This window comes from Pan troglodytes, chromosome 1 (assembly GCF_028858775.2).
Source record: "Pan troglodytes isolate AG18354 chromosome 1, NHGRI_mPanTro3-v2.0_pri, whole genome shotgun sequence".
NCBI classification, from domain to species: domain Eukaryota; kingdom Metazoa; phylum Chordata; class Mammalia; order Primates; family Hominidae; genus Pan; species Pan troglodytes.
This window is the reverse complement of record NC_072398.2, coordinates 43,018,442-43,046,003: the sequence shown is the minus strand read 5'-3', so window position 1 is coordinate 43,046,003 and position 27,562 is coordinate 43,018,442. Positions and strand designations below refer to the sequence as shown.

General features: G+C 43.1%; 1 long non-coding RNA gene across 2 annotated transcripts; it reads left to right on the top strand.

Annotated features, from left to right (window-relative positions):
* Positions 1-27,562, top strand: LOC134808260 (uncharacterized). 2 transcript variants are annotated; one of them, XR_010150852.1, is made up of 6 exons: positions 1-127; positions 6,385-6,497; positions 22,641-22,900; positions 25,388-25,436; positions 26,332-26,384; positions 26,649-27,562. It is a non-coding gene; the product is annotated as an uncharacterized LOC134808260 (long non-coding RNA). The 2 variants fall into 2 exon arrangements; XR_010150850.1 differs by having other exon boundaries at positions 26,332-26,413.

Below are 27,562 nucleotides of genomic sequence, written 5' to 3'. Positions count from 1 at the left end.
ATGAAGAGGCTCTCAAGGGAGGGGCAAGGGAAAGAGACTGGGCAGGGTGGGTGCAGCTGGCAGTGAGAGACTCTGCCTTTTCAACATGGATGGCTCCTCCCGCTGCCGCTGCTGCTCCAGGAGACAGGTAAACATTCTGTGCAGGGTTGAGACTTCTCTTTCAGTTTCTTTCCTACTTGTCTGGAATTTGGGCTCACATAATATAAAGTGGGCACTCTGTAGTCTAAAGGGATTAGAAAGCAAGGCATCCCCCTCTTCCCTTGAACGGTTTTCTAGGGTGCTATATGTCCCAAACCCCCAAATCGATTACATCGTCTGACAACTGCTTGTGTGGACAATGGGAAGGAATATTGTGCTTGGGGTATGTCTAAGGCTTATAGGAAAAGGCTTGAGCTGCAGGTTAAGTATCTTATGATAAGCAGTGTGGGAACCTACACGCAAATGTGTATTGCTGGTTGAATGTTCTCCATCTGTTCTAGATCCCTAACTAGATACAGAGTCCCTTGAGGGTAAACCCATGCTCTAATCTAGACTTTTTGGTCCCCCAACACCCAGCACAGTGGATGGACATGGGGATTTACCTACACTTCTACACCTGTGCTGTCCAGGATGGTGAGAACTTGAATTGAAGCGTACTCCAAGTGTAAAATATACCCTGATTTTGAAGACTCAGTAGGAAAAAAGAACAAAAAATACTAATAATTTTTAAATGAGAACAAGTTCATATAATAGCATTTTGATATATTGGGTTAAATAAAATGTACCATTAAGATTACTGTTACATGCTTGTTTTTACTTCTTAAGTGCGGCTACTAAAACATTTTAAATTACACATGTGGCTTGTGTTGTTTCTGCTGAACATCTCTGGTTTATATTGCGCTGGCCTCCCCTCTCCCATCCTTTCTTGCTCCCTTTAAACTCTAATCAGACTAGAGATGCCCTTCTCACTGGGCGTCTAAAGCCCTCGGAATCTTTTATTGGTCACAGCAGGATCTCCTGGGTATTTTATATTTGTCCAATCACTGATATTCCTTAGCAAATGTGTTGATCATGTCATTTAAGCCTTCCCTATAATTGCACCCTTTGTTCTAAGGTAAAGAAATTCAGGCTGGGTGCAGTGGCTCATGCTTGTAATCCCAGCACTTTGGGAGGCCGAGACAGGTGGATCACCTGAGGTCAGGAGTTCAAGACCAGCTTGGCCAACATGACGAAACCTCGTCTCTACTAAAAATACAAAAATTAGCCAGGTGTGGTTGTGCATGCCTGTAGTCCCAGCTACTCAGGAGGCTGAGGTGGGAGAATCGCTGCAACCTGGGAGGTGGAGGTTGCGTGAGCCAAAATCAAGCTACTGCACTCCATCCTGGCTAAGACTTCATCTCAAAAAAAAAAAAAAGAAAAAAAGAAAAGAAAAAAAAAAAGAAATTCAGGCAGCAGCAATTAGGAGAGGGATTGACTTTAATTGAGCATCTAAGTTACCAGCTTTACAAATGTTATCTTCTTTAAATTTATTTTCATTTGGCTAGATAGGCATTGTTTTCTCTGCTTTTTTCAGATAAAGAGACTAAGACTCAAGAGCTCTGATAACCTGCCCCACCCCAAATCATCCACCTAGTAAGAGGTGCAGGGTCAGGGCTTGAACCCTGGTGCACCTGACGCAAAGAGCAAGTTTTTCCCCCACCAGTAGCACATGGCAGGCAGGTTTTTCCCCCACCAGTAGCATGTGGCTTCATATTTTGCATAATTTGAGATGAATCTACAGGGGTCCCCCCACTCATTTGTGTGTTCTATTATACCTGCCTATGGAAGGGGCTCATTAAGGACACCTTGTATTATTTATTCTTTATCACAGATTTCTAGATTGTGCAAGGAACAAGTCCATCCAGGTCTTGGAGCACCTAGGTACGTTCTAGTGCTGGCACGGTCCCTAATTTACTAAGTGCCTAGGACAAGTAGCTTCTCATCTCTATAAAACAAAGAGAACTTTTACAGTTTGTGATCCTAAGCCTGTTAGGTGGGGAAAGTGGAAATTGAATTAGGCTGCCTTTGTCGTTTTTTGATTGTTTTAGAGACAAGTTCTCACTGTTGCCCAGGCTGAAGTGTCGTGCTATTTATAGGCATGATCATAGCTCACTGCAGCCTCCAACTCCTGGGTTCAAGCAAGCTTCCTGCTTCAGCCTCTCAAGTAGCTGGGACTACAGGTGTTCACCACTGCACTTGGCTGGCCTTATAGCTTAATTCCTAATGGGTTACACCTGGAATTAGAGGATTTTTTTTTCTAAATAAGAATCTTTTTTTTAAAAAAAATCTGAGAGCCTATTATTTCTTCATGTCAAAATTTCTGTTGAATGTGCTGAACATTAAATTCCAGACAAGTGAGTCCATGTTGTGTGGGTGGGCAGAAAACCTGAAGTTCATTTTCAAGGATTAGAGGGCTTTTGAAGGCTGCCCACTCAGCAGGCGGTTTCCAGAGCGGCTTCACGCTGGTGCATGTCTTAGAAGTTGCGATCTGGTATCATTGCTCTAATAGCTAGAAATCCTCATTACCTGTTTAGCGGATCGGAGAGGAGAGCCAGATCCTTTCATAAGCCTGCTTATTAATCCTCCCTGAAAAGCCATGTTATTAGAGCAGCATCAAAGCTGGGACACCCTTAGGAGCTCCCTCTTTAAGACTCTGACAGCCTCTTCCTTTTTCAAAACTGGATGTAAAGCATGAATAGAGTCCAGCCTGGGGCTCTTCCCAGCTGTGCTCATTAATCCAAAGGCAGTTAAGCCCCCATATCCACCGCTCCCCCCAACTCAGGCTTTACCGAAATTTCTTTATTCAATGCCTGCTGATTGCTGCTAAGAAGGCCTATGAAGATTAATTTTCCAAATGAGTTGCCATTTCTTGTTCCAAATCCTTGGAGGGTAAATTTAAGTGTCCCGTAGTTAGATCTTGCAAATGGATTTCGGGCTGAATAGTGATTTTTATCTGTTCAGCTAGGCTGAGCCATACATTAATTCACTTCAAGTCTTTGAGACTTGATGTGTAAAAAAACAAAAAACAAAAAAAACATGGGTGAGGGAATACATCCTTTATCTACTTCCCTTTGAAATTTGGTCCTGGGATTTGAAGGTGGCATTAGGGAAAAGGGACAGAAAGAATTGTTAGTAAGGCCTTGAGAACCTATTTCTTAGGCGTGTCTATTACCAGCAAGGGCCTGCCTGTTTTTCCATGCATCCCCCGACTACTCCTAACACCGTGTAGCTGTAAATAAAAGGAGGAAAAACATTTCATATGAACAAGGGTCCGATTGAGTTACTTCTGGAAAACAGACAAACTCTCCCAGATCTTTCTTCTTTTTTGTGTGTGTGGCGGAGGGGGAGACGGAGTCTCACTCTGTTGCCCAGGCTGGAGTACAGTGGCGTGATCTTGGCTCACTGCAACCTCCGCCTTCCGGGTTCAAGAGATTCTCCAGCCTCAGCCTCCTGAGTAGCTGGGATTACAGGCTCCCGCCACCACAGCCAGCTAATTTTTGTATTTTTAGTAGAGATAGGGTTTCACCATATTGGCCAGGCTGGTCTTGAACTCCTGACCTCGAGATCCACCTGCCTTGGCCTCCCAAAGTGTTGGGATTACAGGCGTGAGCCACCGCACCTGACCTCTCCAAGATCTTTCAACATGTCAACAATGGAGATTGTCAAGGCATATATGTTACCTTTAAATACATTTTTTTTCCTGTAAAAATCCATAAGAAAAGACCAATGGAGGGTAACCTACCCTTGAGCAGCTTTAATGGGAAGAATAAGCTAGAGATGTTTTTCTGTAACTGCTAAAGCTTGTTATTTATTCCTCCTCCAATCCCCAAATCCACGACCTTTGAAAACAGGAGGTGTGTCTGAAAAAACAAGGCAAAAATGACCTTAATCCTGACAAGGTTGTAAGGACATATTATCACCCTAGGGAACAGTGTGGCACTTTTAGAAACTGCTGAGGGAGATTTACGTAAACTTGTAATTAGGCTGAGAGCCTTTCAAAGCAGGGAGTACATAGTAGGCACTCAATTAATGCACAATAAACAGGAAGTGGTGAGGAGCCAACTCTTTGCTGACTTGCCATTGTTGCTGGGCCCTGTCACTTGCTCCTGAAGTGGCTGCAAGGGTTCTGCCTCCACTGAAGCACACAAGTGCCCATTCTGTGGAGGGAAAGCCAAAAGCCCTTTCCTTTGGCTTTGCCCATGTGGCTTCAGGGCTTGAAATCCTAAGGGATCCAGAGTGGCAGTGCAGTCCAGGGTGTGCTGCGTCTGCAGTGAAGATGAGGAAGAGGATGGAGAAGGGGGATGGAGAGAGGATTGTTCCTGGTAGGGCACACACTTTCACTGCCCCCCAAAAGGCACTGCAAGCCCTGGGTGGGCGGCTTCTGGGGGAAACGGCTGGATGGTGGACAGCCCTCCTCCCTCTGGGTGGTCCAGTGAGTTCTTCCTCAAAGTGGCACACACAAAAAAAAAAAAGAAAAAGAAAAGAAAAACAAGCTGGAATGTCTGTCGAGTGATGGGAGTGATGGAAAGTAGGTCAGAGAAGGGAATGAGGGGTGAGAGGATCTGCTTTCACTTGCTCTCTTTCCTTTACAACCCTCCCTTTTACTTTACAATTTACACGTGTTTAACATCTACTCTGCACAAGGCTTTGATTTTCAAAATAAGCTACATATAAAGTGACTCCAGCAAGATTCAGGCGCTGAGTGCAACAGATTAAGGGGACATTTACTGAGATGGGTTTTAAAATAGAATCCACTAGGAGATTCTATTTTAAATGTAGAGATAATCTAACCCTTGCTCATCATGTATCAAAATAAAGCCACTGCAGAAAAAAACAAAAAACAAAAAACAACAACAACAAAAAAACAGGCTCATTGCAAAGCCTCTTCACTGACCTACATTAAAAGTAGCAGGCATTACTAGAAAGAGATCGGAGTGGCAAGATAAATTATGAGCTCTGTTAGGTGCAAGAAGAAGAGATGCTCTGTAAATAGAAAAAAAGAAAGAAGAAGAAGAAAAGAAAAAAGAAAAGGAAGGAAAAGAAAAAAAATCTCCAAGGGTTGTAAAGAGAAGTTGTTTAACTGTCAGGAGAATTTTTTTTCCCCAGGTGCTGCATTCACAGGCAACTTCCATTATTCCCAGGCTTCCTTTGGCAATTCCTTTCACCTCTCAACACTTGTTTTGAAAAAGTATCTTCACTTTTGAAAACTTGTTTTCTCAGTACCGGAGAGCTTAGCGTTTTCAACTCAGTCTTCCCCCTCTCGATCTCCTAATTCCCATTCTCTCCTTTCTTCCTGGACATGTCCTCTCTTTGGTTTTCAGCCTCTGGGAGGCAGACACCCCTAGGGGAGGTCAGTTCTCTCTGCAGGCTGCTCGTTTTCAAATTTTTTCTCTCCTCTCCTCTCATCCTTCTCTGTTTTAGCACAATATATAGTCACTGTAGAAAAATTAGAAAACAGGCCAGGTGCAGTGGCTCACACCTGTAATCCCAACACTTTGGGAGGTGGGAGGATTGTTTGAGCCAAGGAGTTTGAGGCCAGCCTGGGCAACATAGGAAGCCCTCATCTCTTTTTTTTTTTTTGAGACGGAGTCTCGCCCTGTTGCCCAGGCTGGAGTGCAGTGGCGCGATCTGGGCTCACGGCAACCTCAAGGTATCTTGAGGTATCAAGATTGTTTCTGGGTATCAAGGTTGTTTCTCAATTGCTGCTGGTGTAAATGACACAGTAGTTCCCTACTTTACCCCTGGATCTTTGCACACATTTTCTTAATTATGTCATTGGGATTAATTCCTCTAAGTGGAGTTGCTGAGTCTAAGGAGTATGGACATTTTCATTGCTTTTTTGTTTGTTTGAAATGGAGTTTTGCTCTGTTGTTGCCCAGGCTGGAGTATAATGGCGCGATCTGGGCTCACTTCAACCTTCACCTCCCGGGTTCAAGCAATTCTCCTGCCTCAGCCTCCTGAGTAGCTGGGATTACAGGTGTGCACCACCACACTCAGCTAATTTTTGAATTTGTAGTAGAGACGGGGTTTCACCATGTTGGCCAGGCTGGTCTCAAACTCCTGACCTCATGATCTGCCTGCCTCAGCCTCCGAAAGTGCTGGGATTACAGGCGTGAGCCACTGTGCCTGGCCTTCATTGCTTCTTGATACCCACCACCAAATTGCCCTTCAGAGAGATGGTAACAATTTGCCTTCTTGCTAGAAAGTGTCTGTCTGCAGAACACTTCACTGGGCTGAGCATTTTAATTATTTTTTAAAAATAGTTTCAAATTGTTTTAACTTAATTTATTTGGTTTTTAGTGTTGGAACTTCTTTAAAGACATAGATAAATTTGGCCATCTTCATGTGTCTTTCTCCCAATAACAGCATTACAGAGCATCAGTTAGGTGCAGAGACTGGGCAGTGCACCCGTGTGCAAAGACAGGAGACACGAATCTTCCCTGAAGGAGTGACAGTCTAGGGAGGAAGGCAGACTGCAGGTGAGGTAACAGGTAACAGCTCTGTGTGAGGAATGCTATGATTGCAGGCACTGTGTGGGAGCCTCTTGCAGCCCTCCCGTGAGGGAGGGGGAGGCAGGGGTGGGGCGGAGTGTGCACAGGCAAGAACAAGCCTGGGGCACCGAGAAACTGCCAGAAGCCCAGGCTGGCTGCAGCATAAAGTGTAAGAGAGCACGGCTGGGAGGTGGGCAGGATTCAGATCATGGCAGGCCTTTCATGCCTGAGTAGGCAACCACTGTCAGGCAGGTTCACACACAGTAATTACATGCACGAGGTAACATGCGTGGAAGAGAACAGATGCTTTGCTAGCTGTCCTCTTGCCGCAGTCACTTTTTAACTAATCACTAAAAGGCGCTGGGTTACTATTGACCCCTACAGCACCTGTGTGGGATAAGGAAGGGGTGCCCCAATGAAACAAACACAAGTTGGTTCTATATGAATTATATATGTAAAATGATTAAATCCAAGATAATAGAAAATTAGTGTTTTTAGTCACAATACTCAGGATTTGAAAGTCTCTGGGATGTAACAATTCATCATAAGATAGTTTTAGTCATAAAATAATTTTCATGGGGACAACATTTTCTATGGGAATTTTAATGCCTGCTTGTTCCAGTTTGTTTTTTTTTTTTTTTTTTGAAACGGAGTCTCACTCTGTCACCCAGGCTGGAGTGCAATGGTGCAATCTCGGCTCACTGCAACCTCCGTCTCTCGGGTTCAAGTGATTCTCCTGCCTCAGCCTCCTGAGTAGCTGGGATTACAGGTGTGCACCACCATGCCCCACTAATTTTTGTATTTTTAGTAGAGATGGTGTTTTACCATGTTGGCCAGGCTGGTCTCGAACTCCTGACCTCAGGTGATCTGTGCCCCCTCGGCTTCCCAAAGTGCTGGGATTATAGGCATGAGCCACTGCACCCGGCTCAGTATCTTATTTTCTATAAAAATGGTCACTAGAATTGATAGTCTTTCTTGTGACATTCATGATAAGTAGCTTTTTATAATTGTTTTAAAAGTATCTACATTTTCCACTGCTGGCTGATACTACCAAAGTTAATGTATCCTAAGAGCTAGGATGGTTTTAGGAAAATGTGTCTGGTATATTATTACTGAAAATATATTGAGGCACTTCATGGGAGGCAATTAGATTTTATTAATCTACTTATTTATTTATTTTTTGAGACAGGGTCTTGCTCTGTCACCCAGGCTTGAGTGCAATGGCACGATCATGGCTCACTGCAGCCTCAACCTCCTGGGCTCAAGCAATCCTCTGCTCTCAGCCTCCCAAGTAGCTGGGACTACAGGCATGTACCAACATGCTGGCTAAATTTTGTATAGATACAGTGTTTCACCATGTTACCTAGGCTGGTTTTGAACTTCTGAGCTCAAGCGATCCTCCTGCCTCCCAAAGTGTTGGGATTACAGGTGTGAGCCCAGCCATATCAACTAGATTTTAGAAAGCGACTTCAGGATTTTAGTTCCTCTTACACTAACGCTTCATCAGTATCACTCTTCCTCCTATGTTTCTCAATTTCAATTGTATATTTTTAATGGTTGCAGAAGCTCATATTTGTCATAATTTTTCAATTTATGCATGTCATCTAGAATACTGAAAAGACCTTGAGATATTCTTTATTATAAGCCTCTCTTTTAAAGAGATATTATTTCTTCCAATATAGAAAAAAACTAATTTTGCTATTGACCTTCAGATTGTAGAGGATTACAGGTGTGAGCCACCTCACCCGGACAGGAATTTTTAATATTTTATTCACTATTGGCTTTAAAGAATAGGCAACCTGGCCGGCCGTGGTGGCTCACGCCTGTAATCCTGGCACTTTGGGAGGCTGAGGTGGGTGGATTACCTGAGGTCAGGAGTTCGAGACCAGCCTGCCCAACATGGTGAACCGCCATTCTCTACTAAAAATACAGAAGATTAGCCAGGTGCAGTGGCGTGTGCCTGTAATCCCAGCTACTTGGGAGGCTGAGGCAAGAGAATCACTTGAACCTGGGAGGCGGAGGTTGCGGTGAGCCGAGATCAGGCCACTGCACTCCAGCCTGGGCGACAGAGCAAGGCAGCCTTAGAATCTTTTGGGGACCTATGCTGAAATCCATTAAGTTTGTCATAAATTTTTTTCATCTTTGTTGTATCCCTGCTCCCTCAAATCATTATAGCCTATATTCAGTGCTTCTGTTGGTGATGGTTGTGGTCAACCCAAAACCTAAATAATCCTTCTCCAGCTGTATCATTTACTGTAGGGAAAAAAATTAATGTTTACATATAGATATATTTGCATTTTGAAAATGTACAAATCTAAAAATAATTGTCAACTGTTCCACGTGGCTTACATCAGGAAATGTACCTCAAGTTATTTAACTGTGTGATATTTAGCACTTCTTACAAGATTCAAAATAACTTCAGTCAACAAATCTGCTATATTTTAATCATTTGGTTTTGCTTTTCATCTGCTACATAATGTGTAAATGCTATTTGGTGTTTATATATAGTATATAATATTTATATATAGTATATAATATTTGGTATATGGTGTTTATATACAGTATATAATATTTGTACAATAATATACAAGTATATGTTTATATAAACAAATATATATTGTATATATACAAATTATTGCATATTTGAAATATACAATATATATTTGTATACTGCTGTAAATTCTATTAAGCTTCTATGCTTTTCGTAAATGAAGAAAATTCCTGTTATTATACTGCTTATACATTTTTGTAGATGATCCTCTGAATGCTAGATATTGTCTTGCCAAAACAGAATTGAGTTTATTTGTTCAATGTAATATTTTCCTCATCATATAGAATCTTTTTTGCAGCATTAATAATTATATATTTCTAATCAGATTTGAAATTTGAATACTTAGCATTCCTATTGATGTTTATTTCAGATTCTTCATGTTTACAAAAAAAATGTGCCAAGTGCTGTACAATCTTTTCATTCTTTCCCATTTTCCAGCTGATTTTTTGTTCTCAAAGAGCTGGCAAAATACAGAGTCCTTTGAAGTATAATAAAATAATCAGAATCTAGTCATTATTATTTCTCCTCACCATTTGGAAAAAATTTGTGTCCATTATATTTCCAAAAACTTCCAACCTGTATTATCTTTTGTAAAGATAAAAAATTTCTTACTTGAGGTGAATAATTTTCAGCAAGAGTACATCTCTGCTTCCTATTCAAACTACTTGGCCATGTGTTTGAATTCTTTGCATTTTTAAAGCTACTTTTTTTTAGATTCATCGATTATTGCTGACAATGGAACTAAAAGGTAAATTCACATCTCACATTTCTGTGACACATTCACTGAAACAAACAGCCCTAAACTGTCTATTTCTCCCTAAATTTATTCAATAATCCAAATAGTTTTACTTTACTTTCTATCTAGACAGCTTTTCATCTTCTGGTTTTAGTTTGATTTTTTTTTCTTATCAGTATCCTGGGAGAAATAATATTATATTAGCTTATTAAATGTTAAAGAAATATTATTAAGGCCGGGCATGATGACTCATGCCTGTAATCCCAGCACTTTGGGAGGCTGAGGCGGGTGGATCACGAGGCCAGGAGTTCAAGACCAGCCTGACCAACATGGTGAAACCCCATCTCTACTAAAAATACAAAAATTAGCCAGGCGTGGTGGCACATGCTTGTAATCCCAGCTACTCAGGAGGCTGAGGCAGGAGAATAGCTGGAACCCAGGAGGCAGAGGCTGCAGTGAGCTGAGACCATGCCACTGTACTCCAGCCTGGGCATCAGAGCGACACTCTGTCTCAAAAAAAAAAAAAAAAAAATATATATATATATATATATGTGTATATATCTATATACATAATTAAAACATAATAGTAGTTTATCCTAGAACTTAAAACTTTAAAAAATATATATAATAAGCCATGAAACTTTACCAGCAGTTAGCTTTTCTCCTGAAGAAATTTTCTTTAACAACCCATAAACAATAGCTATGATACAATTCACAATTCATGATATAATAGTCTCTAATTTATGAATATAAAATAATTATTTTATGAATATATAATGGCCTATGATCATTAATTACCACAAAAGTGAGTTATGTAATAATAAAAATCCGTAGATTTAAATTAGGAATTCAGAGCTACCATTCAGGCAGACAATATGAACTGTAATGCAAAACTTCAAATTTAGCCAATACACAAATACTAATACAGGATTTAAAAAAAAATTAGATAAAAATCAAAACAAGAGTTGGAAAACAACTCCTTGTTTGGAAGCACTAGTTATTGTGGCACTCGTTACTTAAACCAATAAGGTCTTTGTCAAACACTCTCTGCTTCAGCTTATGAAGTAAATGTCAACCCTGTTAGAAAATCTATTTCCATCTGAAAGAAAATTGTCATAAAAAAGGATCTTTGTTAGAGAAGACATTTTATTGTTATTTGTCAGAAAACTATTTTAATAAGAATATGTCATCTACCTTTAGAGTTAGCAGTTAAATAAAAAAGTGAAAAAAATTCAACATAATGATGTCTGTGATGTGCATAGTTTCTGTCTTTCTTTTTTTTTTTTTTGAGACGGAGTTTCACTCTTGTTGCCCAGGCTGGAGTCCAATGGTGCGATCTTGGCTCACTGCAACCTTCACCTCCCGGGTTCAAGCGATTCTCCTGCCTCAGCCTCCTGAGTAGCTGGGATTACAGGCATGCCCCACCACGCCTGGCTAATTTTTTATATTTTTAGTAGAGACAGGGTTTCTCCATGTTGGTCAGGCTAGTCTTGAATTCCCAACCTCAGGTTATCTGCCCACCTTGGCCTCCCAAAGTGCTGGGATTACAGGTTGGATAGTTTCTTTAGATGTCATGCCCTTGAGCAATAAACAACCTGAACAACTGTCCTTAGCTACTCCAAAATTTATGTGGTTATTACAGCTAATAAAGATGATATAGAAACAATCTGTGTAGTAAATGAAAGGTAGTTTAAGGGATTATGAGACCTCTGTTTGGATGCTGGTTTTGTTGTTTGCTAACTGTGACCTGGAGCAATTCACTTATCACTCAGTTACCTCAGCTACAAATGGGGATAAGTATGCCTCATCCTTTAAACTGCTGACCAGAGGTCACACGAGATATCCCCAGTTCTGAGTCATCAACGAAATCGTAAGATGTGCATAAGGTTTCCATTTTGCACTTGTTAAAAATGTGCTTGCGGCCGGGTGCGGTGGCTCATGCTTGTAATCCCAGCACTTTGAGAGGCCGAGGCCGGTGGATCACTTGAGGTCAGGAATTTGAGACCAGCCTGGCCAACATGGTAAAACCCCATCTCTACTAAAAATACAAAAATTAGCTGGACATTGTGGTGGGTGCCTGTAATCCTAGCTACTCGAGAGGCTGAGGCAGGAGAATCACTTGAACCCGAGAGGCAGAAGTTGCAGTGAGCCGAGATCACGCCACTGCACTCCAGCCTGGGCGACAGAGTGAGACTCTTGTCTAAATAAACAAATAAGTAAGTAAAATGTGCTTGCTTAAAAAAAATTTTTATTATGTTTTTAAATTGAATGAAGGATATGTGCAGAGCCAGTAAAGGATGGTAATATGGGATCAGTTCCTGTTAAGTCACCTGTGGACAGTTCTGGCTTCACATGTTCACTGGTGCTCTTTTGTAGGAGCCCAAGAGGCTGACAGTTTAATTTTCTTAGGATGCCAAATGTTAAGACACCTGTTTGACGTTTGCAAATAAGCTGCTGTGCAAAATGAAAACCTGATGGTGATCTTTAAAGCAATCCCAACCAATAAATGTCTCTGTAATAAACCTCAAGAGGACACGGGGTTTCTATTTGCAGAAATGAAATTCTGCAAAAGCAACCAGAAAAACATTTAAAGTCCTAGAAATGGTGAGAGTATATGGCTCCACTCGATTAAGGCAGCACATCTGTGGCCAGCCTGAAAAAGAGCAAAGGGAGTGTGTCCAACTTCTCATTCATTCAATGAGCATTTATTGAGGGCTGCTGTGTTCCAGGCACTGGCCTAGAAGCCGGGGAGATAAGTGAAATCAGACATGATCTCAGTCCACTGGGCTCTTGAAGTTCATGAACTGTCTTTCTTGCCCTCTGTCTTCCCAGGTTCTGTTCCTCCCTCCTTCTGCATCCTAGGTGACAGCCTTCCTTTCACCCTCAGGTGTACAATGCTCCCTCTCTTAGCAGTGATTTCAGATGTTCATCGAAGGAAAAATGGCTGGATATTCCAACTGCCATGCCTTCACTACAAGCACCCTCCCATCTGGTATATCCACAGCCTCAGCACTGCCATAGGAATCCTTCCTACACATCCGTGACCACAACAAATGCCACCTCCTCCATGTAGTCTTCCCTCGTCACTCAAGTTAGAAACCGCCTGCTCCTCCTTTCTGATCCAATAGCCCTTTCTTTGTACATCTTTTTAGCTTTGATTATACACCTACCTTTTGTTACAGCTGCTATGGTTGCCGCGGATATTTCCCTCGCTAAATTGGGGTGGGGGGTGAGCGTGGGGTAGCACTCTCTGAACCCAGGGCCCGTGTCTCATTCTTCTCTACCCTTGTAACCTGTCTCACGCTGCTAAGGACATACCATATGCTAAAGAGAAGTTTGACTGGATTGGATTTTTTTTTCTTTGATTTTAGCTACCCAGAATCAGATTGATCAATCCCCCTAGTGGCATTCTTACATCATGGGTCCACGAACTGTTCTTATGTTCTATTTATTTCATATTTTTGAGTCTTCTTTGTTCTCCATTTCCCATCCGCTCCACCCATCCCACCCCACTCCTGTTATAGACACACTCTCTTGTTTTATTAAAGTGTGACCTTCGAATCTATCTTCCATAATGTTATTTGCACACTTGTGTAAGCTTGAGTGATACTTGAGATTGTTGGGATTGAATTTGCCTTTGGCTGAGGGAATGAAACACCTCCACTGGAATTTCAGGCACCAGCATCTGCAAGGAAGTTTTTTGAGGCAGTGGCTCTTGGAATCACAGCAGGAGGTAGTCAGCAGCTTAGTCCAGGGGCGGCGGACTTATCCAGCTTCCTCTTCCGCCTCTTCTGCAGGCTCCCCCAACCTCAGAGCCTCCTTGTTGCCTCATGCCTGGACTTTGCCCCTCTGGTAGAGCCTTTCTACACAGCCGCTGCACTGCCAGCCAGCAGGCTCCGGGGGGAATTCTTGTGTCCAAGCAATTGCTGTCCTCTTGACACATCGCTATTTGAGAACACCCAATCTGTTCCTCCTGACTCTTTTGGCTTGCACCCCTGGATGTAGCATAGCACACTCTTGGCAGATAAGGCAAAATGCTCCTCTCTTGCCCTGTGGTGAAGAAATGCCATGGGTCCTTAGATCAGCAATTCTCAAACTCTTTGGCCTCCAGACCCCTGTACACTCTCAAAAAGTACTAAGGAACCCAAAACGCTATTGTTTATGTAGTTTATATCTATTCATATTGACCATATCAGAAATTAAAACTAAGAAAATTTAAAAATATTTATCTAATCCCCTTAGAAAATAGTACCAAAGCCATTACATCTTAAACATAACACTTTTTATGAAATATAACTATTTCCCAAAGCATGAAGAATTTAATGAAAAGAGAAGCACTGTTTTATGCATGTGCAAATCTCATTATTCATACCTAGCTCAATAAAAGACAGCTGAGTTCTCAGGTCTGCCTTTGCACTCAGTCTCATGCCATACCACATGTCACATAGACTTTGGGAAACTCCACTGTATGCTTGAGAGAAACTGAGAGTGACAAAGGCAACTAGTATCTTAGTATTATTAAGAGAGTGGTTTTGACCTCATGAACCCTCTGAAAAGATCTCTGGAACCCCCAGGGGGTCCCTGGACTAGACTTTGAGAACTGCTCCCTAGATCATTGGTTTCTTGATGACAAGGCCATTTTCTATTCATCCTTACAGACTGGGTTATTTATTTATTTATATTTATTTTAACTGAAAGACCACTGTAATAGGACAGACTGGGCTTTAAACAGACTATGTAGTTGGCACTCAGTAAACTTTGCCTGAATTGTTTGGAAATGTCTGTGTCATGAGGGTTTATCGCTCCATCATCAGCATCCAGGGACATGCTATACTCACTCTAGTGATGCTGTTATTGCTGAAGGCGTTTGGATTCTCCTTGGAGGTCGGCCTTTAGAGAAATTGGTAGTTCTGTTGAATATCCTCAGTGATGTCATATCTTTGTTCTCTGAGGAGTGCTTTGATTTTTGGAAACAGCCAGAGTGAAATCTGGTTTATTTTTTTATTTTTTAAATTATTATTATTTTTTTATTTTTATTATACTTTAAGTTTTAGGGTACATGTGCACATTGTGCAGGTTAGTTACATATGTATACATGTGCCATGCTGGTGCGCTGCACCCACTAACTCGTCATCTAGCCTTAGGTATATCTCCCAATGCTATCCCTCCCCCCTCCCTCCACCCCACCACAGTCCCCAGAGTGTGGTATTCCCCTTCATGTGTCCATGTGATCTCGTTGTTCAATTCCCACCTATGAGTGAGAATATATGGTGTTTGGTTTTTTGTTCTTGCGATAGTTTACTGAGAATGATGATTTCCAATTTCATCCATGTCCCTACAAAGGATATGAACTCATCATTTTTTATGGCTGCATAGTATTCCATGGTGTATATGTGCCACATTTTCTTAATCCAGTCTATCATTGTTGGACATTTGGGTTGGTTCCAAGTCTTTGCTATTGTGAATAATGCCGCAATAAACATACGTGTGCATGTGTCTTTATAGCAGCATGATTTATAGTCCTTTGGGTATATACCCAGTAATGGGATGGCTGGATCAAATGGTATTTCTAGTTCTAGATCCCTGAGGAATCGCCACACTGACTTCCACAATGGTTGAACTAGTTTACAGTCCCACCAACAGTGTAAAAGTGTTCCTATTTCTCCACATCCTCTCCAGCACCTGTTGTTTCCTGACTTTTTAATGATTGCCATTCTAACTGGTGTGAGATGATATCTCATAGTGGTTTTGATTTGCATTTCTCTGATGGCCAGTGATGATGAGCATTTTTTCATGTGTTTTTTGGCTGCATAAATGTCTTCTTTTGAGAAGTGTCTGTTCATGTCCTTCACCCACTTTTTGATGGGGTTGTTTGTTTTTTTCTTGTAAATTTGTTTGAGTTCATTGTAGATTCTGGATATTAGCCCTTTGTCAGATGAGTAGGTTGCGAAAATTTTCTCCCATTTTGTAGGTTGCCTGTTCACTCTGATGGTAGTTTCTTTTGCTGTGCAGAAGCTCTTTAGTTTAATTAGATCCCATTTGTCAATTTTGGCTTTTGTTGCCATTGCTTTTGGTGTTTTGGACATGAAGTCCTTGCCCATGCCTATGTCCTGAATGGTAATGCCTAGGTTTTCTTCTAGGGTTTTTATGGTTTTAGGTCTAACGTTTAAATCTTTAATCCATCTTGAATTGATTTTTGTATAAGGTGTAAGGAAGGGATCCAGTTTCAGCTTTCTACATATGGCTAGCCAGTTTTCCCAGCACCATTTATTAAATAGGGAATCCTTTCCCCATTGCTTGTTTTTCTCAGGTTTGTCAAAGATCAGATAGTTGTAGGTATGCGGCGTTATTTCTGAGGGCTCTGTTCTGTTCCATTGATCTATATCTCTGTTTTGGTACCAGTACCATGCTGTTTTGGTTACTGTAACCTTGTAGAATAGTTTGAAGTCAGGTAGTGTGATGCCTCCAGCTTTGTTCTTTTGGCTTAGGATTGACTTGGTGATGCGGGCTCTTTTTTGGTTCCATATGAACTTTAAAGTAGTTTTTTCCAATTCTGTGAAGAAAGTCATTGGTAGCTTGATGGGGATGGCATTGAATCTGTAAATTACCTTGGGCAGTATGGCCATTTTCACGATATTGATTCTTCCTACCCATGAGCATGGAATGTTCTTCCATTTGTTTGTATCCTCTTTTATTTCCTTGAGCAGTGGTTTGTAGTTCTCCTTGAAGAGGTCCTTCACATCCCTTGTAAGTTGGATTCCTAGGTATTTTATTCTCTTTGAAGCAATTGTGAATGGGAGTTCACTCATGATTTGGCTCTCTGTTTGTCTGTTGTTGGTGTATAAGAATGCTTGTGATTTTTGTACATTGATTTTGTATCCTGAGAATTTGCTGAAGTTGCTTATCAGCTTAAGGAGATTTTGGGCTGAGACGATGGGGTTTTCTAGATAAACAATCATGTCGTCTGCAAACAGGGACAATTTGACTTCCTCTTTTCCTAATTGAATACCCTTTATTTCCTTCTCCTGCCTGATTGCCCTGGCCAGAACTTCCAACACTATGTTGGATAGGAGCGGTGAGAGAGGGCATCCCTGTCTTGTGCCAGTTTTCAAAGGGAATGCTTCCAGTTTTTGCCCATTCAGTATGATATTGGCTGTGGGTTTGTCATAGATAGCTCTTATTATTTTGAAATACGTCCCATCAATACCTAATTTATTGAGAGTTTTTAGCATGAAGGGTTGTTGAATTTTGTCAAAGGCTTTTTCTGCATCTGTTGAGATAATCATGTGGTTTTTGTCTTTGGCTCTGTTTATATGCTGGATTACATTTATTGATTTGCGTATATTGAACCAGCCTTGCATCCCAGGGATGAAGCCCACTTGATCATGGTGGATAAGCTTTTTGATGTGCTGCTGGATTCGGTTTGCCAGTATTTTATTGAGGATTTTTGCATCAATGTTCATCAAGGATATTGGTCTAAAATTCTCTTTTTTGGTTGTGTCTCTGCCCGGCTTTGGTATCAGAATGATGCTGGCCTCATAAAATGAGTTAGGGAGGATTCCCTCTTTTTCTATTGATTGGAATAGTTTCAGAAGGAATGGTACCAGTTCCTCCTTGTACCTCTGGTAGAATTCGGCTGTGAATCCATCTGGTCCTGGACTCTTTTTGGTTGGTAAACTATTGATTATTGCCACAATTTCAGCTCCTGTTATTGGTCTATTCAGAGATTCAACTTCTTCCTGGTTTAGTCTTGGGAGAGTGTATGTGTCGAGGAATGTATCCATTTCTTCTAGATTTTCTAGTTTATTTGCGTAGAGGTGTTTGTAGTATTCTCTGATGGTAGTTTGTATTTCTGTGGGATCAGTGGTGATATCCCCTTTATCATTTTTTATTGTGTCTATTTGATTCTTCTCTCTTTTTTTCTTTATTAGTCTTGCTAGTGGTCTATCAATTTTGTTGATCCTTTCAAAAAACCAGCTCCTGGATTCATTGATTTTTTGAAGGGTTTTTTGTGTCTCTATTTCCTTCAGCTCTGCTCTGATTTTAGTTATTTCTTGCCTTCTGCTAGCTTTTGAATGTGTTTGCTCTTGCTTTTCTAGTTCTTTTAATTGTGATGTTAGGGTGTCAATTTTGGATCTTTCCTGCTTTCTCTTGTGGGCATTTAGTGCTATAAATTTCCCTCTACACACTGCTTTGAATGCGTCCCAGAGATTCTGGTATGTTGTGTCTTTGTTCTCGTTGGTTTCAAAGAACATCTTTATTTCTGCCTTCATTTTGTTATGTACCCAGTAGTCATTCAGGAGCAGGTTGTTCAGTTTCCATGTAGTTGAGCGGCTTTGAGTGAGATTCTTAATCCTGAGTTCTAGTTTGATTGCACTGTGGTCTGAGAGATAGTTTGTTATAATTTCTGTTCTTTTACATTTGCTGAGGAGAGCTTTACTTCCAACTATGTGGTCAATTTTGGAATAGGTGTGGTGTGGTGCTGAAAAAAATGTATATTCTGTTGATTTGGGGTGGAGAGTTCTGTAGATGTCTATTAGGTCCGCTTGGTGCAGAGCTGAGTTCAGTTCCTGGGTATCCTTGTTGACTTTCTGTCTCGTTGGTCTGTCTAATGTTGACAGTGGGGTGTTAAAGTCTCCCATTATTAATGTTTGGGAGTCTAAGTCTCCTTGTAGGTCACTCAGGACTTGCTTTATGAATCTGGGTGCTCCTGTACTGGGTGCATATATATTTAGGATAGTTAGCTCCTCTTGTTGAATTGATCCCTTTACCATTATGTAATGGCCTTCTTTGTCTCTTTTGATCTTTGTTGGTTTAAAGTCTGTTTTATCAGAGACTAGGATTGCAACCCCTGCCTTTTTTTGTTTTCCATTTGCTTGGTAGATCTTCCTCCATCCTTTTATTTTGAGCCTATGTGTGTCTCTGCACGTGAGATGGGTTTCCTGAATACAGCACACTGATGGGTCTTGACTCTTTATCCAACTTGCCAGTCTGTGTCTTTTAATTGGAGAATTTAGTCCATTTACATTTAAAGTTAATATTGTTATGTGTGAATTTGATCCTGTCATTATGATGTTAGCTGGTTATTTTGCTCGTTAGTTGATGCAGTTTCTTCCTAGTCTCGATGGTCTTTACATTTTGGCATGATTTTGCAGCGGCTGGTACCGGTTGTTCCTTTCCATGTTTAGCGCTTCCTTCAGGAGCTCTTTTAGGTCAGGCCTGGTGGTGACAAAATCTCTCAGCATTTGCTTGTCTGTAAAGTATTTTATTTCTCCTTCACTTATGAAGCTTAGTTTGGCTGGATATGAAATTCTGGGTTGAAAATTCTTCTCTTTAAGAATGTTGAATATTGGCCCCCACTCTCTTCTGGCTTGTGCTTGTAGGGTTTCTGCCGAGAGATCCGCTGTTAGTCTGATGGGCTTCCCTTTGAGGGTAACCCGACCTTTCTCTCTGGCTGCCCTTAACATTTTTTCCTTCATTTCAACTTTGGTGAATCTGACAATTATGTGTCTTGGAGTTGCTCTTCTCGAGGAGTATCTTTGTGGCGTTCTCTGTATTTCCTGAATCTGAACATTGGCCTGCCTTGCTAGATTGGGGAAGTTCTCCTGGATAATATCCTGCAGAGTGTTTTCCAACTTAGTTCCATTCTCCGCATCACTTTCAGGTACACCAATCAGACGTAGATTTGGTCTTTTCACATAGTCCCATATTTCTTGGAGGCTTTGCTCATTTCTTTTTATTCTTTTTTCTCTAAACTTCCCTTCTCGCTTCATTTCATTCATTTCATCTTCCATTGCTGATACCCTTTCTTCCAGTTGATCGCATCGGCTCCTGAGGCTTCTGCATTCTTCACGTAGTTCTCGAGCCTTGGTTTTCAGCTCCATCAGCTCCTTTAAGCACTTCTCTGTATTGGTTATTCTAGTTATACATTCTTCTAAATTTTTTTCAAAGTTTTCAACTTCTTTGCCTTTGGTTTGAATGTCCTCCCGTAGCTCAGAGTAATTTGATCGTCTGAAGCCTTCTTCTCTCAGCTCGTCAAAATCATTCTCCATCCAGCTTTGTTCCGTTGCTGGTGAGGAACTGAGTTCCCTTGGAGGAGGAGAGGCGCTCTGCGTTTTAGAGTTTCCAGTTTTTCTGTTCTGTTTTTTCCCCATCTTTGTGGTTTTATCTACTTTTGGTCTTTGATGATGGTGATGTACAGATGGGTTTTCGGTGTGGATGTCCTTTCTGTTTGTTAGTTTTCCTTCTAACAGACAGGACCCTCAGCTGCAGGTCTGTTGGAATACCCTGCCATGTGAGGTGTCAGTGAGCCCCTGCTGGGGGATGCCTCCGAGTTAGGCTGCTCGGGGGTCAGGGGTCAGGGACCCACTTGAGGAGGCAGTCTGCCCGTTCTCAGATCTCCAGCTGCGTGCTGGGAGAACCACTGCTCTCTTCAAAGCTGTCAGACAGGGACATTTAAGTCTGCAGAGGTTACTGCTGTCTTTTTGTTTGTCTGTGCCCTGCCCCCAGAGGTGGAGCCTACAGAGGCAGGCAGGCCTCCTTGAGCTGTGGTGGGCTCCACCCAGTTCGAGCTTCCGGGCTGCTTCGTTTACCTAAGCAAGCCTGGGCAATGCGGGCGCCCCTCCCCCAGCCTCGCTGCCGCCTTGCAGTTTGATCTCAGACTGCTGTGCTAGCAATCAGCGAGACTCCGTGGGCGTAGGACCCTCCGAGCCAGGTGTGGGATATAGTCCCATGGTGCGCCGTTTTTTAAGCCGGTCTGAAAAGCGCAATATTCGGGTGGGAGTGACCCGATTTTCCAGGTGCGTCCGTCACCCCTTTCTTTGACTCGGAAAGGGAACTCCCTGACCCCTTGCGCTTCCCAGGTGAGGCAATGCCTCGCCCTGCTTCGGCTCGTGCACGGTGCGCGCACCCACTGGCCTGCGCCCACTGTCTGGCACTCCCTAGTGAGATGAACCCGGTACCTCAGATGGAAATGCAGAAATCACCCGTCTTCTGCGTTGCTCACGCTGGGAACTGTAGACCGGAGCAGTTCCTATTCGGCCATCTTGGCTCCTCCTTCCGAAATCTGGTTTATAATATGAGTAGTCAAATTGGGTAACGCTGTATTTTGGATTTGTAAAAAGGAATACTGACTTCCTAAAACTGGGATGGCAGATCTACTTTAATGGCCATTTCTCTAGTTTTACACACATATTTACACCTGTGCAAATGATGTTTGTTGCAGTTTAATAATTACATCATCATTTCAAGTGTAAAAAGTGGAAACAATCTAAATTTACTACTAGATGAACAGTTAAATAAACTGTGAGCAACCATAGAACGGAACACTCTGAAGAGGAAGAAAGGAATGAGAAAGTTCTGTATGTATTAATAATAAATTAACTCCTAGATATATTAAGTGAAAAAGCAAAAGGCAAAACAAAGTATGTAGTACACTGTCATGTGTAAAGAATACGCCTGTATGGTGAGTGTGTTTCTGTGTGTCTGTGTGTTTGCTCATGTACACATAACGTACACAATAAACTGGGCATGCTGGTTTCCTCCAGGGAGGAGAACTAGATGGCTGGGGTCAAGAGCAGATGAGCAGCTTTTCCAGGACTATCCTTTTGTACCTTTTGAATTCTAAAGCCATCTGAATGTGACCTAATGAAACAAACACTTCAAAAGTCCCAAACTGAAAAGGTGATGATGTCCTCCCCTTACAAAATTAAAAATAAAAACAATTTTAACACTTAGAAAACCTATTTTCTAAAAGAATTCTCTGTATTTCCTGGCCAATAACACAATTGCTAGAAGAAATGTACAATGTACCAGGTGACATGTGGAAGGGGACAACAGAAGGGGGCAATGACAGGCACTTGTGAAAACATTCACCTTTTTCTTGATCACGCCTTGTTCCTCTTCTCATCCTTGCTTCATTTCACAAATAGGGGAACTGAGTCCAAGTAGGTGAAGTGACTCATCCGTGCCACCTGGGCTCTTGGTTCCAATGCTTGCCTTGTTAGGGGATTTCCTGACTGCCCCTGCAGCTCTCTTTGCCAGAATGTGGTAAGAGTTGGGGGAGGAGAGGGTGGCAGATCCTCTTTCATTTGGCCTTAAGCACACCTCCCTCTTCGCCTCTCACCCTGAGCAGGGCTGGCGCCTGAGGCCGGTGAACACCTGTGGTGGTGGCTGTGGGACAGCATCTTCCCCTGCTCTTTCTCTTCCTTCTTCCCCTTGGCCACCCACACCCAGGCAGGTGTCCTCCCCAACCCCAGGACACTGCTCTTGGTGTTTCACAGGCACGTGTCCTCTTTTTCTGAAATTGACATTACCCAGTTCAACATCACCTACTTTACCGGAGTACTTTGGGCTCTTTCAAATCTATTTCCGCTTCGAAGGCTAAAGATTTGTCATCAGCTAAGAGGTTCAAAAGTCTGTGGTGTAGGCTCTCCAAAATTCTGGCAGAGGTCAGTTGACCCTGGCTTTTATAAAGGAGTCTTTGGCATTCATTCATTCATTCATTTATTGAAGAAATATGTATTGGACCTATTCATTGCATGAGGCACTTTCTAGACACTGGGGGTGAAATGTTGGCCAAAACAGATAAGGCCTCTGTTCTTATGAAGCTCACATTCATGTGATGAGAGGCTGACAATAATCAAGTAAACAAATAAATGATCAAGGTAACTTCAGATACTAATAGATGAGAGGGCGATGTGACAGATAGGGGCTGGGGAGCCACCTTTGAATTTGTGCTGAATTCTATCTGAAGATGCCTTCACTAAGAGAGAGGTGCTATCTCCATGGCCTTTGAGGCCCTCCCCTCCAGTGGTGAGATTTTAACAATCTCCCCATCTGACAGGTTCCCATGCAGGAATGAAAGACATGGAAGGGAAGAGGGGGGCCAGCTCCCTGAGTCCTGTGTCCACCAGCTGCTGCTAAATACCTCTGAGAAACTCTGCTTCTATCTAAGGGGACCTACTTCTCTCGGGAATCTCAATACTTGGAACAAGAACCTCCTGGATGGACCCTTTGGCAAAATGAATTGGACCAACTGTAGGTTCCAGGACTGGAGAGCCAGCAATGCCTCCGTGGACAATCTCACCCAATTACTCTGCTCAGGTAAGACCAACTGAAAACCAGAACAATACAAATGGTGGTTATTCCTGTCTTCTGTTTCTTTGTTTGTTTTTGTGACAGGGTCTTGCTCTGTCACCCAGGCTGGAGTACAATGGTGTGATCATGGCTCACTGCAGCCTCGCCTTCCCTAGCTTAAGTGATTCTCCTATCTCAGCCTCTCAAGGAGCTGGGACTACAGGCATGCAGTAGCACACCCAGCTAATTTTTGGATTTTTTTTTTTTAAAAGTAGAGACAAGGTCTAGCTATATTGCCCAGGCTGGTCTCAAACTCTTGAGCTCAGGCGGTCCTCCTGCCTCGACTTCCCAAAGTGCTGAGATTATATGCGTGAGCCACTGGGCCTGGCTCATTATTACTGTTGAATAATAGTCTGATCACTGAGTTCTTAAACAACTCCATGAGGTAGGCATTCATATTCTGTCTGTTTCACAGATGAGGCTCAGAAAAGCTAAGTGTTTGTCCTAAGATCACAGTTAGGAAGTGTCTGAGACCCAGGTTACTGTGAGGGAAGAGAGAGACCCTCTCATATTGTTTTATATTGTTTTATACTCAGTACCTGTTTTAAGGAAAAACAACAAGGAAGTAAAACCAAAGACAGGCAGTCCGGCGCCAGGCCCGAAACCAGGCCTGGGCCTGCCTGGCCTAAACCCAGTAGTTAAAAATCAACTCATAACTTAGAAACTGGTGTTATTCATAGATTCCAGACATTGTATAGAAAAACACTGTGAAACTCCCTGCCCTGTTCTGTTTCTCTCTGACCACCAGTGCATGCAGCCCCTGTCACGTACCGCCTGCTTGCTCAAATCAATCATGACCCTTTCATGTGAAATCTTTAGTATTGTGAGCCCTTAAAAGGGACAGAAACTGTGCATTCGGGGAGCTCGGATTTTAAGGCAGTAGCTTGCTGATGCTCCCAGCTGAATAAAGCCCTTCCTTCTACAATTTGGTGTCTGAGAGGTTTTGTCTGCGGCTCATCCTGCTACAACCGGACTTTAAATCTCAGGCACTTTCATGACATCCTCCTTTGTTCTTCTTGCTCCTACCCACCTCCTCTGCCTGCCCAGGATAGGTACTTGCCTTTCTGGCCCTGGATAGACACCCTCATGCTATCTCCCTCCTGCCGTAATAGGTGTGCTCCACTCCCACCAGCCTGCCCTAGCTGGAGACCCAAGTTCCCTTCTCATTGCTCAGGGTTTAGGTATGTCATCTGCCCCACCCCACTCCCCCATACATCATGCCCTGTGACTTGATGCTTCATCTTGCATGATTCATGGCTGGCGCCATGGGCACTGGAAAGGTCTGGTTTCCAAGACCCCTTCCTACCCTCCATCCAGTAGCTGTCAAAGGGAAACTTGGTGACGTCAGCTCTCTCACTCAGAAGGGAGACAGGGAAAAAGGCAGAAAGGAAGGGAGCTGTTAGGATACCCAACAGAATCCCATCTGGCCTTGGTGCCCCTAAAGGCTGTAAAACTTGGTACTTGTGTTCCCAGATGCTATTTATCCAAGGTGGCTAGTAAATTGTCCTAGTGATCCAATGGGTTCCCCCCACCCCACCTTGGCCACAGTCTCTGCATTGCACAGCCAGCTCCCCAAGACATGTGGCCTGAGAGGTGCTATCTGCTATAAGGGCTGAATCATGCAGCTTCACTTTATGGGGAAGAAACAGGAAGGAGACTGAATGCAGATAAAGAGAGCTTTGGGTTTGGAGTCAAAATGCCTGACTCCAGTCCTGGCTACAGCACTTGCCTCAGGCAAGTGCCTTCCCCTGAGATGCCTCACCTATACAATGGGAGGGTTTAAGATTCCTTCTAGCTCTGAAAATTTATGGACAGAATGTGGCTGGAGAGGGGATGGACTTTGTGTCTCCATCCCTCGAGGCAGGAGAAATTCTTTCCTGGGGTGAATAATTCTCCCTTTCCCCACCAGAGCATGGGCAGGCTCCCATGCCTGCCACCTCTTCCTAGTCGTAGCTCTACTGGCCTTGCTTATGTCCTGATCCTGTCAACCCCTCTCACATGCCCTCCCCCAGGTACCTAGCACTGCACATCCTGGTTATCTCTTTTTCTGGACCTCCTGTCATATCTGCTAACCCTTGGTAAGAATGGTAGAGCTCTGGAGTGAAACAATCACACGGAGGCAGCAGAATATACTGTGTATGAACACATGACTTAAAGTCAGAGAGATGGAGGTTTATGTCCAAACTCTGCCACTTACCAGCCCTATGACCCTGAGCAAGTGTGATCCCCAAGAGCTGTTTTTCTTTACTGTATAATAGGAATAATGATTGTTCCTATCTCAGGTCTATATATGAAGATTAAACAAGATAATGAATGTGCCCAATATATACTAAGTTCACAATAAACAGTAGCTAATATTACCATTTAGGATTCTGTAGAGCTCATTTGCATAGGTGTGCAAGAATTACCTTCCTATCTCCTTCGTACTACTTTCCTCTCCTTCCCCTTATGCAGAGAACATCACCACCCTGAAGCCAGAGACTAACACTGCAGGACTCAGCAGGTGGGTGAGAGAAGGGCTGGATCCATGAAGGAAGAAGGTGGGCTCCTGGGGAAGGATCTGTGGGGATTGGTGTGAGTAGGGGCCATGGGTATGGAGGCTAGAGCTGAAAAGAGGGGCTAAAATGGAGGCAGGAGATGGTTGGCCACTAAGGAGGTGAAGCCTGGAAGTGGGAGAGCTTCTCCATGGGTGAGGAGGCCCCAGGGCACTTTTGTGGAGGGTCACCAAAGCCAGCCAGAGCAGCTGGATGGTCCTCATGTCTCTTAGTTGCTTCCTTCAGCCTAAGCACAGCAGCCACAGCCCTTTCTGTCTCCTTTGCTGTGGTGTCCCTCATCTTGCTCCTGGTGGGTCTCTTGTCCATGACCCTGAAGAAATGGAGGCACGAGACTGAGTTGAACAAGCTGGCCCTGGAACTGGGAATGAAGAGAGGAGAAACTGGGGGCAGAGATTGGGGTGTTTTTCCTATGGGGCAGCCTTGTCGGGGAGGGGAGCGGGTAGTGGGAGGGTAATATGAAGGAGATATGAAGATAAGACCTCTTCTCTAGACTTGCTGGGGACTCTGTACACAGCAATAAGAATTACTCATCACACAAGTTCTTCATGCTGAAAGCTATATATAGTATAAGCCATCTGCATATATGCTTATGGCCTATATGCGTCAGCTAAAAGAAATATTGATGCCAAATAATCTCTTCTAAATAACAAACAAAATTATAAATTATAAAGCGTACTCATTTCCCCTGTGTCTTCCTGGGAATTTAACTTAGTCTCAGAGGCCCAATGGGCTGAGTGTGGTAGATTTTGCATTTCAAAGTTAAGCCCTAAATCCAGCAAACAACCAAGTAAAGATGGTTATTAACCCAACTCAGACTGACTCTGAGTTTATCCATTTTTCTAGGACTATTTAAGAAACAACTGAGGCATCAGACCAACTTTCCCCACAAGTCCTCGGTAAGGAACTAGTCCAGTCGCACGTAGAGGTGAGGATCCTGGCCTTCTGGTTGCTTCCTTACCTAGACCCCACACAGAGGGTGGTGGGATGAGGCGGGGGGCAGATCTGGAGGAAATGCCTATGAAAACTGAGATCTAGGGCTTGTGCAGCAAGAACTCAGCATTCTACTTGCTGTCCTTTAGGGACAGCCCAATGCCTGGTTTTGTCTTTGGAAGTCCCTGGTGCCCAGCCATCTGCCTCTAACCAGGGTTCTATCTCTAAAGGATCTTTCCTGCCATGCTGATGCCATATATTCCAACGTGATCAACCTGGCCCCCCAGAAGGAGGACGACTTTGCTGTCTATGCCAACATGCCCCCTTTTCATCACCCCAGGAGGACATTGCCAGACCAAGTGGAATATGTCTCCATTGTATTCCACTGATGGGAAGCTAATGAGATGCTCAGAGTAGGGGTCAGACCTGGCCCCAGCTGAATCTTGGCATACCCTTTGCTTTAGATTTATGTGTGTGTTTAAAAAAAAAATACATAGGCCAGGCGCGGTGGCTCACACCTGTATCCCAGCACTTTGGGAGGCTGAGGCAGGCAGATCACCAGGTCAAGAGATCAAGACCATCCTGGCCAACATGGTGAAACCCCGTCTCTACTAAAGATACAAAAATTAGCCAGGTGTGGTGGTGCATGCCTGTAATCCCAGCTACTTGGAAGGCTGAGGCAGGAGAATCACTTGAACCCAGGGGGCGGAAGTTGCAGTGAGCCAAGATCACACCGCTGCACTCCAGCCTGGCGACAGAGTGAGACTCCATCTCTAAAAAAAGTAAATAAATAAAAATAAAACATAAAACATATTCTGATGGAGGTGGATGGCTAGACATTTCTTCTGATTTATTAGAATCAAAGTACAGTTCTGATAGAAAGGAATGACATACAAGAAACACAGGACATGCTTGTCCAGATCACCCCCAGCCCCAGAGGCAGGCTCCTGAGACAGACTGGCCAACAAGGAAGCCCTCTGAGCTCCTGCCCCTCCGGAGGCAAAAGGGCCGAGGAGGGGGATTCAGACAATTTCAGGCCCAGCTGCTTTTGTCTCTCCAGTCTTACCCTGTCAGGAGTTAACACCCCATGGGAGTCAACTTAGGAGTCATGCTTGTATCTGTGATCACGTGCATGGCTGACTGC